Genomic DNA, 14,416 nt, shown 5'->3' with positions numbered 1-14,416 from the left:
AAGATTTTTCTGAATATAATATTATAAGGACTTAGTTTTTGTGGGATAAGATAAAATTTATACTGATATCATTTTGGGATGATAATACCGCAGTGATGAAGATGTTTTAACCCTTTCTTGGAGGGGAGCAAAAAAATAACTCTGGAATTGATTTTTATAATTTTTTTTTTTTGCTGTTCACTATATAGCATATATAACATGTTACTTAAGTTAACTTATGGTGACATCACATTTACTAAGCATTTTTATGTTTGAGTAGTTTTGCAGAGTGAAAACTCATTTGATACTGAAAGTATAAAATAGTGTAACAAAGCAGGAAATAATATAAATTAAAAAGAATTTGGGCCACATTTATTAAAGTGTTTTTGTCTGACTTTACATTGAAAAGAACCTGCAAACTGCTTGCACATGTATTTATGAAGTGCACCAGTATTGTCTCTGGGCAGCACTATGCTTGAAGCACCACAAGAAAGGGGTGTTTTGGTGCAGAGTTGGACTGTGGACCACATTTATAACTACGACTCAACAGAATTGTGTTGCATGCGCTATGTTAAAGGTGCACCAGAAAAAAGGTGGTGCTCACTTCCCAAGCAGTGCAGGGAGCACCATATTAACCCCTTAAAGCCGAGGCCCTTTTCCACTTTTGCGTTTTCATTTTTCATTCCCCACCTTCAAAAAACTTTTTTTATTTTTAAATGTAAAGAGCTTTGTGAGGGCTTGTTTTCTGTGTAACAAATTACACTTCAAAGTGATGGTATTTAATATTCCATGCCATGTACTGGGAAGTGGGAAATAAAAAATGCAATGAAAAATGTGTTTGCACTGTTTTCTTATGAGCTTGGATTTTACGGCTTTCACTTTGCAACCCAAATGACCTGTCTACTTTATTTTTTGAGTTGGAACAATCACGGTGATACCAAATTTGTATAGGTTTTATAATGTTTTCATACGTTTTCAAAAATTAAAACCTCATTTACAAAAAAAAAAATTCTGGCGCTAATAACTTTTTCATACTTCAGTGTACCGTCTGTGGGTGGTACTTTTGATGTCATTTTCAATACTTCTATTTTTAGGACAGTTTGACCCTTTGATCACTTTTTATAGAATTTTATTTTCCATTATGGGGTTAAATACAGTGAAAAACTGTTATATTATATTCGTGCTAGTCTGACAGACTAGGTACGACTAAGGACTTGTATGGCATAGTCTGAAACGCGTCACCATTGCCTGCATTTTTTGCTTTCCTGTGTCTTGTGTCTCCATGTCCCCTGTCTCCACGATGCATTTATACATTTTTTAAGAAGATGAATTAAACATGAATTTTTAACAGATTGAATACTCCGTTTACCTGAGCTGGACTCCACTTGCCTTCTTTTATGTGAAACGCCAATTTAAGCTGTACAGCTGCCTAGGATCCGGCCTAGACTTTGGAGTCCGTGCACACAGCCGTCTACCATGCCTGGTGCCTTCAAGCGGTGAGCTGTCTTCTACATTTTTTCTTTTTGTCTTATAACTACTATAATACTGCCCCTATGTACAAGAATATAACAACTATAATACTGCCTCCTATGTACAGGAATATAACTACTATAATACTGCCTCCTATGTACAGGAATATAACTACTATAATACTGCTTCCTATGTACAGGAATATAACTACTATAATACTGCCTCCTATGTACAGGAATATAACTACTATAATACTGCGTTCTAGTTCTACTTCCTTACTCCTCCCAGTTCTAGTCCCCCCTTCCTCCTGCCCCCAGTTCTAGTCCCCCCTACCTCCTGCCCCCAGTTCTAGTCATCCCCCCTCCTGCAGCCCCCAGTTCTAGTCCATGCAAGGTTTTCTCCAGGTAACCTAGATCCGCATGCAAGGATCTAGGTACATTTTCTCCGCATGCACTGATCCACCCCGCTGCAGAGCAATGTGTCCACAAGAAAAAACAATTCCAGATCCAACTTTTGTGCAGAATAATACTGCATTTATTTCTTACTTGGAATCCATGGCATCCAACAGGTAAAACACAGGTGGAACAGTCAAACTTTTCAACGTGTTTCTAGCACAGCCAAGTGCTCTTATTCATGACTGCTGCTCCCATTTCTAGTTTCCCCCCTCCAGCCCCCAGTTCTATCTCCCTCCTCCTGCAGCCCCCAGTTCTACCCCCCCTTTCAGCCCCCAGTTCTAGCCCTCCCCTGCTTCCCCCAGTTCAAACCCCACCTGCTGCTCCCAGTTATAGTTTATCCTTACTGTGAGCAGAGCAGCCCTGTGCTGCAGGAGGCTGTATAGAGAGGGTCATGTGTTGATGACATCACAGGTCCTTCAGTTTCTCCTCTGTACAGCAGCTGGACAGGTCCTCAAGGAGTGTGTGATTACTACACACTAGCGACCCCTGTGTTTTCGTCGTTCGACCCACACTGGGGTCTGACCCACAGGTTGAGAATCACTGATCTAGGGTACTTTAGCCCTAGATTTTCTGATTTATTGTACCATATATTGCCGTACTAGGATTTTCCTCCTCATTCATTAAAATATTGCACATTGTAATAAATAAATTAAACGAGACAGCCTCGGGTTTTCGCCCCCATCTTTTTGAAGATACCGGTAGCGATGGACAGGGTAACACTTGCAATTGATGCTAGCACCGATCAACGGTGTTACCGTTCAGTGTTTGCTGCGTATGCAGCAAAAAATTTGCGGCTTTGGAGAGGGCTCAGCCCGTGAGCCCTCTCCATTCACCCGCAGCCAACGCGTGACATACTACTACATCGCGTATCGGTATGGGGTTAATGAAGACTGTTTGCCACTTTTTATAAATCTGCTGTACTCTTCATACTCCACAGGCAAACTACTCCTAGTACCTTTTGCATTTCTTTTGCTAAATTTTGATCTTTATCTGTTTGTTTAATTACTTCATGATATTAGTAGACCAATTACAATGCATTCACAAAGGTACATCTACCTGGAGCGCAATTCCAGTTTTACCCTTTCCCTGTCTTTAAATATTTTGTGGTGACTCCACTAGAATATCTAGGAAACGTCACATAAGGTACTGTTCACTTTCTATTGAACATGATGCTACTACTTGAAATCCCCACAATAAAATATTTGTATGGTAAGTATATATTATATATATATATGTATATACACTCACCGGCCACTTTATTAGGTACCTATGCTAGTAACGGGTTGGACCCCCTTTTGCCTTCAGAACTGCCTCAATTCTTCGTGGCATAGATTCAACAAGGTGCTGGAAGCATTCCTCAGAGATTTTGGTCCATATTGACATGATGGCATCACACAGTTGCCGCAGATTTGTCGGCTGCACATACATGATGCAAATCTCCCGTTCCACCACATCCCAAAGACGCTCTATTGGATTGAGATCTGGTGACTGTGGAGGCCATTTGAGTAGAGTGAACTCATTGTCATGTTCAAGAAACCAGTCTGAGATGATTCCAGCTTTATGACATGGCGCATTATCCTGCTGAAAGTAGCCATCAGATGTTGGGTACATTGTGGTCATAAAGGGATGGACATGATCAGCAACAATACTCAGGTAGGCTGTGGCATTGCAATGATGCTCAATTGGTACCAAGGGGCCCAAAGAGTGCCAAGAAAATATTCCCCACACCATGACACCACCACCACCAGCCTGAACCGTTGATACAAGGCAGGATGGATCCATGCTTTCATGTTGTTGACGCCAAATTCTGACCATCCGAATGTCGCAGCAGAAATCGAGACTCATCAGACCAGGCAATGTTTTTCCAATCTTCTACTGTCCAATTTCAATGAACTTGTGCAAATTGTAGCCTCAGTTTCCTGTTCTTAGCTGAAAGGAGTGGCACCCGGTATGGTCTTCTGCTGCTGTAGCCCATCTGCCTCAAAGTTCGACGTGCTGTGCATTCAGAGATGCTCTTCTGCCTACCTTGTTGTAACGGGTGGCGATTTGAGTCACTGTTGCCTTTCTATCAGCTCAAACCAGTCTGCCCATTCTCCTCTGACCTCTGGCATCAACAAGGCATTTCCGCCCACAGAACTGCTGCTCACTGGATGTTTTTTCTATTTCGGACCATACTCTGTAAACCCTAGAGATGGTTGTGCGTGAAAATCCCAGTAGATCAGCAGTTTCTGAAATACTCAGACCAGCCCTTCTGGCACCAACAACCATGCCATGTTCAAAGGAACTTAAATCACCTTTCTTCCCCATACTGATGCTCGGTTTGAACTGCAGAAGATTGTCTTGACCATGTCTACATGACTAAATGCACTGAGCTGCCGCCATGTGATTGTCTGATTAGAAATTAAGTGTTAATGAGCAGTTGGACAGGTGTACCTAATAAAGTGGCCGGTGAGTGTATATATATATATAACATTTCCATAAAACATAGGTCTTATATTTATTATGTCAAACTGTTAATTGATACACTTTTCTGGGTTTATAACACTCACTTCAAAAAATCACTTAAATAACTGGCAAATATGCCTTTTATAGACTTAGTTTTACTGGCCATGAAAATGACATTTTACCTTTTACATGTGTTAATTGTTCATATTGATTTTCAAGCCTTTATTAATATTGCATAAAGTTTGTAAAACATAGAGGGGGTCATTTACTAAGGGCCCGATTCGCGTTTTCCCGACGTGTTACCCGAATATTTCCGATTTGCGCCGCTTGTACATGAATTGCTCCGGGTTTTTGGCGCACGCGATCGGATTGTGGCGCATCGGGGCCGGCATGCGCGCGACAGAAATCGGGGGGCGTGGCCGAACGAGAACCCGACGTATTCGGAAAAACCGCCGCATTTAAAAACCGGAAATGTGTCGCTTGGGGAGCGCTCACCTTCACCTTCTATGGGATGGTGCATTCCGGGGCGTTAAGATTATTTTCGGCGCTGCAGCGCCACCTGGTGGACGGCGGAGGAACTACCATCTTAAATCCCAGCCGGACCCGAATCCTGTGCAGAGAACGCGCCGCTGGATCGCGAATGGACCGGGTAAGTAAATGTGCCCCAGAGTGTTTAATTATTACTTTTAAGTACAGACAGTCTCCAGATTATGTACAAAATAGGTTCTTTAGGTTTGTTCTTAAGTTTAATTTTAGAGATGAGCGAGCACTAAAATGCTCGGGTGCTCGTTATTCGAGACGAACGTTTCCCGATGCTGGAGTGCTCGTCTCAAATAACGAGCCCCATTGAAGTCAATGGGAGACTCAAGCATTTTTCAAGGGGACCAAGGCTCTGCACAGGGAAGCTTGGCCAAACACCTGAGAATCTCAGAAAAGGATAGAAACACCACGGAAATGGACAGGAGACAGCAGGGGCAGCATGCATGGATGCCTCTGAGGCTGCTTAATCGTACCATTATGCCAAAATTATGGGCAACAGCATGGCCATGACAGAGTGACAGAATGAGGCTAGATAGCATCTAAAACATCCAATAATTGACCCTGACACTAAAGGGGACGGCATGCAGAGGCAGCGGCAGCAGCGGCAGGCTAGAGAGTATCATGGCGACATACCCTAAATGGACTCAGGCTTTACCAAAGGAGGTGAGCAAGAAGCGCTGAAATGATTTCCTATGTGAACAAAAGGTTGACGGTATATTTAGTCGATAACACAGCATGGTGGCGACATAGTGACCAAGTTCCATAACGTATCTGGTGAAACTCCCAAAAAATGAGCCTGACACAGCTCGTTTGATAAGGGGATGACATGTGGAGGCAGCCATGGAGACGACTTCCATGATTAAGAGCGACAGTATGGGGCATCCATATTGCACTGCTATGATTGCAACTTCAGGTCTCCAGCAAGGCGGCGACAGATGGGCCGAGTTCCACTATGTATCTGGTGAAACACCTGAAAATTCTGCCTGACACAGCTCGTTTGATAAGGGGATGATATGCTGCATATCCTCTCGTGCTCCAGCGTCTGGGGTATAGAGAGTTGAAAGTTGCACATGGAGACATTGGTGGACGCTGTGGAGGATCGTGGATGCAAAATGGACAGGAAACAGCAGGGGCAGCATGCATGGATGCCTCTGAGGCTGCCTAATCTTGGGATGGAGCTGGCAGTCCGCTGCCAGGCGAGCTTTCGCCTGTCCAAACCCCTGTCTCTTGGCTCCTTCCCACCCAAAATGGGCCTGGGGGCCAGCAGCGTTTACTTTGAAAAAATTATAATTTTCAAAGCAGGCGGGGTCGTTTGAATATTTCACCTAAGAATAATGGAATAGCATAGAGGTTCTATTTTTAATTGTTTTTCGGAAATGGTTCCATGATTAGGAGCGACAGTATGGGGCATCCATATTGCGCTGCTATGATTGCAACTTCAGGTCTCCAGCATGGCGGAGACAGATGGGCCGAGTTCCACTATGTATCTGGTGAAACACCTGAAAATTCTGCCTGACACAGCTCGTTTGATAAGGAGACGATGTATGGAGGCAGTGAAGTAGTAGTAGATTAAAGGTGCTGCAGTTAAAACTATGTTAGTTGGATCTTGGGATGGAGCTGGCGCTCCGCTGCCAGGCGAGCTTTCGCCTATCCAAGCCCCTGTCTCTCGGCTACTCCCCAAACAGCACTTGTAAGAACCTTTTGTATAAGATCAAGTGTAGTAGCGTTCTTATAAGTTTGGGTTATAGTGGGTGAGGGGAATGTAAACAGATGCGCAATAAGCGCTGAAATAATATCGGTAAATGATAAAAGTTTGCCAGTATATTTTATGGATAACACAACAGGGTGGCGACAAAGTTAACAAGTTTGATGTGGAAGCCATGAAAACAACCCAAAATTCTGCCTGACACAGCTCGTTTGATAAGGGGATGATGTATGGAGGCAGCTATATGGACAACGTGTGGAGGCAGCTAAAAAGACGAAGTGTGGAGGCTGCTATGGAGACAATTTAATTTGGAGAGTGCCTGTATGTGGCAGTCCAAAAAAGTTTTCAAAACAGAGGAGCAGGTAGGTGGTCCTCCAGAAAAATTAAATAGATTGAATGCCTGTATGTGGCAGTCCAAAAAAGTTTTCAAACCAGAGGAGCAGGTAGGTGGTCCTCCAGAAAAATTAAATAGATTGAGTGCCTGTATGTGGCACTCCCAAAAATTGTTTAAAACAGATGACCGGGTAGGTGGCCCTCCAGAAAAATTAAATACATAGAGTACTGTACCTAGATTCAGTTGGCCCTGGCAAAAAATAGCCAGTTTCCTCTGCTTTAGTGTACAAAGAGGAGGAGGAAAATGAGGAGGAGGAGTGCATAAATTATTCAGGTTGAGCTTCCTTCACCTGGTGGAAATCCTGAGAAATCCAGGCTTTATTCATCTTGATAAGCATCAGCCTGTCAGCGTTGTCAGTCGACAGGCGTGTACGCTTATCGGTGATGATGCCACCAGCTGCACTGAAAACCCGCTCGGACAACACGCTAGCGGCAGGGCAGGCAAGAACCTTCAAAGCGTACAGCGCCAGTTCGTGCCACATGTCCAGCTTTGAAACCCAGTAGTTGTAGGGAGCTGTGTGATCATTTAGGACGATGGTATGGTCAGCTACGTACTCCCTCACCATCTTTCTGTAAAGATCAGCCCTACTCTGCCGAGACTGGGGACAGGTAACAGTGTCTTGCTGGGGAGACAAAAACTGGCAAAGGCCAAAGCGTAGCCCTGCCAGTGCTAGACAAGTTGCCTGCTCGCCTACTCTCCCTCGCTACTTGTCCCGCAGAAGTACGCACTCTGCCGCTAGCGCTGTCAGAAGGCAAATACTGTTTCAGCTTGTGCACCAGGGCCTGCTGGTATTCATGCATTCTCACACTCCTTTCCTCTCCAGGGATGAGAGTGGAAAGATTTTGCTTGTACCTTGGGTCCAGGAGAATACCCAGTAATCGGTGCTGGAATAAATTCTTTGAACGCGAGGGTCACGGGATAGGCAGCCTAGCATGAAATCTGCCATATGTGCCAGAGTACCAACGCACAAGAATTCACTCCCCTCACTGGCCTGACTCTCCATTTCCTCCTCCAACTCCTCTTCTTCTGCCCATACACGCTGAACAGTGAAGGACTGAACAATGGTCCCCTCTTCTGTCTCGCCAACATTCTCCTGCTCTTCCTCCTCATCCTCCTCCACCTCCTCCAATATGCGCTGAGAAACAGACCTGAGGGTGCTTTGGCTATCAACAAGGGAATCTTCTTCCCCCGTCTCTTGTGACGAGCGCAAAGCTTCCGATTTCATGCTGACCAGAGAGTGTTTCAACAGGCCAAGCAGCGGGATGGTGAGGCTGATGATGGCGGCATCGCCACTGACCATCTGTGTTACTCAGCACCTGACAGATATCAGACATCCACGACCACTCCTCATTGTAGACTTGAGGAAGCTGACTGACCTGACTACCAGTTCTGGTGGAAGTTGACATCTTGCAGTCCACAATCGCTTTGCGCTGCTGGTAAACTCTGGATAACATGGTTAATGTTGAATTCCACCTCGTGGGCACGTCGCACAACAGTCGGTGAGCGGTCAGTTGGAGGCGTCGCTGCGCTGCCCTAAGAGTGGCAGCATCTGTGCTGGACTTCCTGAAATGCGCACAGGTGCGACGCACCTTAGTGAGCAAGTCAGACAGATTGGGGTATGTCTTGAGGAACCGCTGAACTATGAGATTTAACACATGGGCCAAGCATGGCACATGTGTCAGTCTGCCGAGTTGCAGAGCCGCCACCAGGTTACGATCGTTGTCACACACAACCATGCATGGCTTCAGGTTCAGCGGTGCCAGCCACAGATCAGTCTGCGCCGTGATGCCCTGTAATAGCTCTTGGGCGGTGTGCCTTTTATCGCCTAGGCTCAGCAGTTTGAGCACCGCCTGCTGTCGCTTAGCGACGGCACTGCTACCATGCCTAGAGCTACCGACTGATGGCGCCATGCCCACGGATGGTAATTCGGAGGAGGAGGTGGAGGAGGGGTGGGAGGAGGAGGAGGCATACTAGGCCTGAGAGACCTGGACCGAGGTAGGCACGGCAATCCTCGGCGTCGGCAGTATATGACCAGCCCCAGGGTCAGACTCGGTCCCAGCCTCCACCAAGTTAACCCAATGTGCCGTCAGCGACATATAGTGGCGCTGCCCGGCAGCACTCGTCCACGTGTCCGTGGTCAGGTGGACCTTGTCAGAAATGGCGTTGGTCAGGGCACGGATGATGTTGTGTGACACGTGCTTGTGCAGGGCTGGGACACACATCGGGAAAAGTAGTGGCGGCTGGGGACTGAATACCGAGGGGCGGCCGCCGCCATGAGGTTTCGAAAGGCCTCGGTCTCTACCAGCCTATAGGGCAGCATCTCCAGGCTAAGCAGTTTGGAGATGTGGATGTTGAGGGCTTGGGCGTGTGGGTGGGTTGCACTATACTTCCTTTTGCGCTCCAGCGTCTGGGGGATGGAGAGCTGAACGCTGGTGGATGCTGTGGAGGATCGTGGAGGTGAAGATGGGGTTTTCGCACGGGAGGTGTTTGGGCCGGGGTCCTGGGCAGGGGGCTGACTAGCAGATGACACAGGGGAAGGAGCAGTGGTGTGCCCGGCAGGAGGTGAACGGGCTTGGTGGCATTGAGTGGGGTGTTTAGCATTCATATGCCTGCGCATACTGGTGGTAGTTAAGCTAGTAGTGGTGGAACCCCTGCTGATCCTGGTTTGGCACAGGTTGCACACCACAGTCCGTTGGTCATCCGGTGTTTCTTTAAAGAACCTCCAGACTTCTGAATATCTAGCCCTCGCCACGGGAGCTTGACTACGTGAAACATTTGGCGCTGATGCACCAGCTCTGGCCCTGCCTCTCCGTCTGGCCCCATCACTGCCTCTTCCAACCTGTTCTAGTATAGGACTCGCCTCCGTCTCAGAAGCACTGTGTTCACCCGGCCTATCAACCCAGCTTGGGTCTGTCACCTCATCATCCTCCGATCCCTCAGTCTGCTCCCCTCTCAGACTTCCTGCCCTGACAACAATTTCACCACTGTCTGACAACCGTGTCTTCTCATCGTCCGACACCTCTTTACACACTTCTTCCACTAAGTCAATAATGTCATCATCACCCACAGACTGCCACCGGTGGAAAACCTGGGCATCGGAAAATAGCTCAGCAGCAACCGGACAAGTAGTTTGTGACTCTGGGAAGGGTCCAGAAAACAGTTCCTCAGAGTATGCCGGTTCAAATGCCAAATTTTCCTGGGAGGGAGCAGACTGGGGGGAAGGAGGCTGAGGTGGAGGAGCTGGAGGAGTGCTGATTTCGGTGACATGGGTGGACTGCGTGGAAGACTGACTGGTGGACAAATGGCTAGAAGCTTTGTCCGCAATCCACGACATCACCTGTTCGCACTGTTCTGGCCTCAACAGTGCTCTACCATGAGTCCCAGTATCTTGAGACATGAACCTAGGGAGTGTAGCTCTGCGGCGTTCCCCTGCTCCCTCATCAGCAGGTGGTGTCTCACCCCGCCCAGGACCACGGCCTCTGACCCCTGCAGTAGTTGGACGCCCACGCCCTTGTCCTCTACCCCTAGCCCTTGGGTTAAACATTTTCCAAATTAAAGTGTAAACTGTAAATTTTTTTTGTGTTTTTTTTTTTTTTTAAACAAAACGATGCTATCCTATTGCTATGGCTAGTTTCTAACCTACCCTGACAGCACACAACTGGATTTTGTGCTGTGCCTGATGACTTTGAGTTCTAAAAAATAATAAACGTAAAAAAAAAAAATCAGCAGACTAAAATATAACGCTATTGTAGGCCTAAGTAAGCCGTTGGGGTTCTCCTATGGCTATTTTCTAGCCTACACTGAAAGCACAATGCTATGCCAGATGACTGAGTTATAAAAAAAAAATAACATAAAAAAAAATAAATCAGCAGACTCTGCCTAATTCAAATGAAAACCCCTAATAAATTGTCCCACTTCGGTGTTTGAGGTGGATATGTGTGTGTCACTAAGAGCTAAACACAACGGTCGCAGGTCTCCCCACAAATTCCTCACAATATGGCACTTGCTGCACTACTAGTGCCAGCAATTCCAGCCACAAGCAAATAAAAAAATATATATATAATGTTATTGTAGCCCTAAGAAGGGCTGTGGGGTCTTGTAGAATCACTCCTGCCTAACACTATTCTAATAGAACACCCTTAGGCCCCTTCCACACTAGCGTTGCATTTCACGTCAGGGTGCAACGCGTGAAAAACTGATGTTTTTGGCTGCGTTTTTGTTCCATTTTTCCTTGGAGTCATTAGTGTTTTTGCGTTTTTCAGGCGCGTGTTGTTTGCATTTTTTTGCGTTTTCGGTGCGTTTTTCACGCAGGTTTTTTTAAGTCAATGGGACTTTTTCAAAGGGACCATGGTTCGGGAATAAAATGTTTTATTTAATTGAAAAAGAATGTCTTCTGATAAGATAGCAGATGTATGCAATCATCTACAATCTTTTCTTCACTGTTCCGCGCGCGTATATTATCTCCCGACAAGTTAGCAGATGTGAAGAACAGTGAAGAATAGAATAAAAACAGTGAACACGGTGAACACAGTGAACACAGGATCATTTAAGTGAAAAACACAGTAAAGAACACAGTGAAGAATAGATTACAGATGTTCGGCACATCTGCTTACTTGTCGGGAGATACGTGCGGAGTGGTGCGAACAAAATAGCATGTGAAGAACAATATATATGTGTGAAGAAGACATTGCAGGTGTATAGAAACATCTGCCATGTGTTCTTTACACACATATATATATTGTTCTTCACATGCTATTTTGTTCGCACCGTTCCGCGCGTATCTCCCGACAAGTAAGCAGATGTGCCGAACATCTGTAATCTACTCTTCACTGTGTTCTTTACTGTGTTTTCACTTAAATGATCCTGTGTTCACTGTGTTCACTGTTTTTATTCTATTCTTCACTGTTCTTCACATCTGCTAATTTGTCGGGAGATAATATACGCGCGCGGAACAGTGAAGAAAAGATTGTAGATGTTTGCATACATCTGCTATCTTATCTGTAACGGCGAACATGCAGCGGCGGGGCTATCATACGCTGGAGCACGAGTGCCAACTTATGATAAATATGCCCCATAGGGTATATCTGAGTCTTCCTATACTGATCATCATAGTTTTCACAGCACACTGCATCTCTGTGGTCGATACAGAGTTCACTGAATCTAACAATCTCTGTTTCTTTTCTAAATATGCCCTATCATACTGCTCCAATACATTTACCTATTCAATAGTATACGCCAGCATGGGGTGAAGATACATCGTATGTTAGGCAGTGGCCATAGACTGCTTACCATTGGAAACCTGCAACATCGGTTACTCTAGATAAGGTAAGGAAGCCAACCCCAGAAAGTATTGGTCCTGGAGATCTGTGTGATCATACCTTTGTTGTTTGTAGCAGCAGGATTTTGAAAAAAGCATTTATAATCTAGGATCAGAGCTGGTCTTGGAGGCCTCTGGTGATCTGGTGTGTGAGATCACGTCACTGTACTGCTGCAAAGGGGCTTCTTGCTGTTTGATGACACACATTAGAGGGTGTTATAGATGGGAACCACTGGATGCATCATATAGCTTGGGGAAGGGGATTGGTCACAGGGCAGGAGACATGATATGGTATATTAGAACATGTAGATGTATGAATTAGAACATGCATACCCATGTGGGAAGTATAAAATGGAAGCTGTGCAGGTATATCTATGTAGCTTGTAATGATTACATTATATATTGTGTATGCAGTGATTAGATCCTACATGCAATATGTGTAAAAAGGTTATTTCCAGTAGAGGTACAATCAGAAGAAAATGCAAGTATTTTTCTTGACTGTGAAAATGAATTTATTTGAAGATTGGTTTGACCTTTTTACTTTCACACATGCGACCCTTCAGATGATTCCACTGATAGACATACTTTACAGAAGTCTCTCCGGAGAGCATATACCAGGCATGCTTAGAAGTGCCATGAGCAGACCGCCTAGATGTGCCACTGAAAAACCCAAGTGAATTCCAGAATACGTCAAGGCTGAATGACAAATAAGGCTGTGTGTGACACAGTGAGTGCAGAACATTACCAGGTTTTTGCTAAATTTATTTTGAGATACAGTAGGGGTATAGCAATTGCAGAAGCATTTAACCAAATTGAAGAGGCCACAGGAACATTTTGTAACATGAATTGGGATTTCAAAGTTTAATTATATCTGTGATACCTGTTTTGGCTGCACCAGTGCCTCTGCTCCTGAGCCTGGGAAATCACAATCAGGTTCAGGCACATGGTTCTACCATTTTCTCTACAGCTGTGCTGAATTTGTAGACCCTTATACTGTGCACTGTGCAGACCTTTTGCTTTGCTTTTGTCTGTAGGGAAACCTGCTGATTCCATGATTTTGGGTGGTTTGTCTGAACTTGCTGCTGATCTCAAGGCAACATTTCCATGTCTGCAGGGTAAAGCACTTTATAAATGAAATATAATAAAATATAAATGTCACTATAAGAATATAAAACTAACCTTTGTCCTCAGTTTTGCTCTGAATGACTCCATTACTTACATTTTCTCTTGCCAATTATTTCACCTAAAATAGGAATAAGACTTGTCTTTGATTTGTGGTCGGCTTTCTTGAAAAAGTCATTGCCCAATGGGGAAGATTATAAAAAAGCAACAGGTGCAACCAGTAGGAGTAAAAAAAAAATAGGTATGTTCACTTTACCTGCGAAATGTATAATCAAATTCCCTGTGTTAATCATTGATTTTATGTTAAATTTATAAACTTTTATAAACTTATTGAGGTTTGAATTGCATGAAAAATGTTGGGAATAAGGATTTCTAATAACATAGTAAGTAATTGGCATTTGCTGGTCTCATCTTAACCCCTCTTAATATTTTCTTTGACAGAGATCAATTTCCCAATTTCCTATGACAGAGATCAATCCAGCCCAACCTTTCAGATCTTACAAAACAACTAATACAAAAATTGTATGTACACTATTAGGCTACCTGCATATGATGTCCCATGGTCCTTGTTTTGCCAGTGTGTCATCCGCGGGTGAGGTCAGCTGTCGCAATGATGACCATTGAAAATAACTGCCAGGAACGCAAATACGAGAAGGAATAAGACCTGCTCTTTCTTTTACATTTTGAGCAACTGGCTCATGTACAGGGCTGTGAAATTCATAGTGTGCACGCGCCTTTAGAAGGCAATGTGAATGTGTGCTATCTTTAGAAAATATGTCTAGCACTTATCCTCATTACCTAGTTGAGTACAGGTAGCCTTATAACTCCCACAAGCTTGTTGTATGACAGGGATCTGTACACAATATTGGGGATTTTATCACATTTAGAACATCAGAAAAATCAATATGAAACATCAATAATGAAATTCACGCCCCTAATGGAAGACAGTTGACTCAGACAGCGGCTCTCTCGGCTAGTAGCTCAGAAGT

General features: G+C 44.8%; 1 long non-coding RNA gene across 1 annotated transcript in view; it reads left to right on the top strand.

Annotated features, from left to right (window-relative positions):
• The window catches only part of LOC140118405 (uncharacterized), a 41,681-nt gene extending 27,607 nt beyond the window's left edge, over nucleotides 1-14,074 (top strand). Inside the window, exons 2-3 of the long non-coding RNA XR_011853193.1 lie at nucleotides 13,558-13,668; nucleotides 13,869-14,074. This is a non-coding gene — a long non-coding RNA (uncharacterized lncRNA). The remainder of the gene's footprint in view (nucleotides 1-13,557; nucleotides 13,669-13,868) is intronic.
• Nucleotides 14,075-14,416: the final 342 nt, after the last annotated feature.

This window comes from Engystomops pustulosus, chromosome 2 (genome assembly GCF_040894005.1).
Source record: "Engystomops pustulosus chromosome 2, aEngPut4.maternal, whole genome shotgun sequence".
NCBI lineage: Eukaryota > Metazoa > Chordata > Amphibia > Anura > Leptodactylidae > Engystomops > Engystomops pustulosus.
Note: the sequence above shows the minus strand (reverse complement) of the source record. Positions and strands in the feature narration are given on the sequence as shown.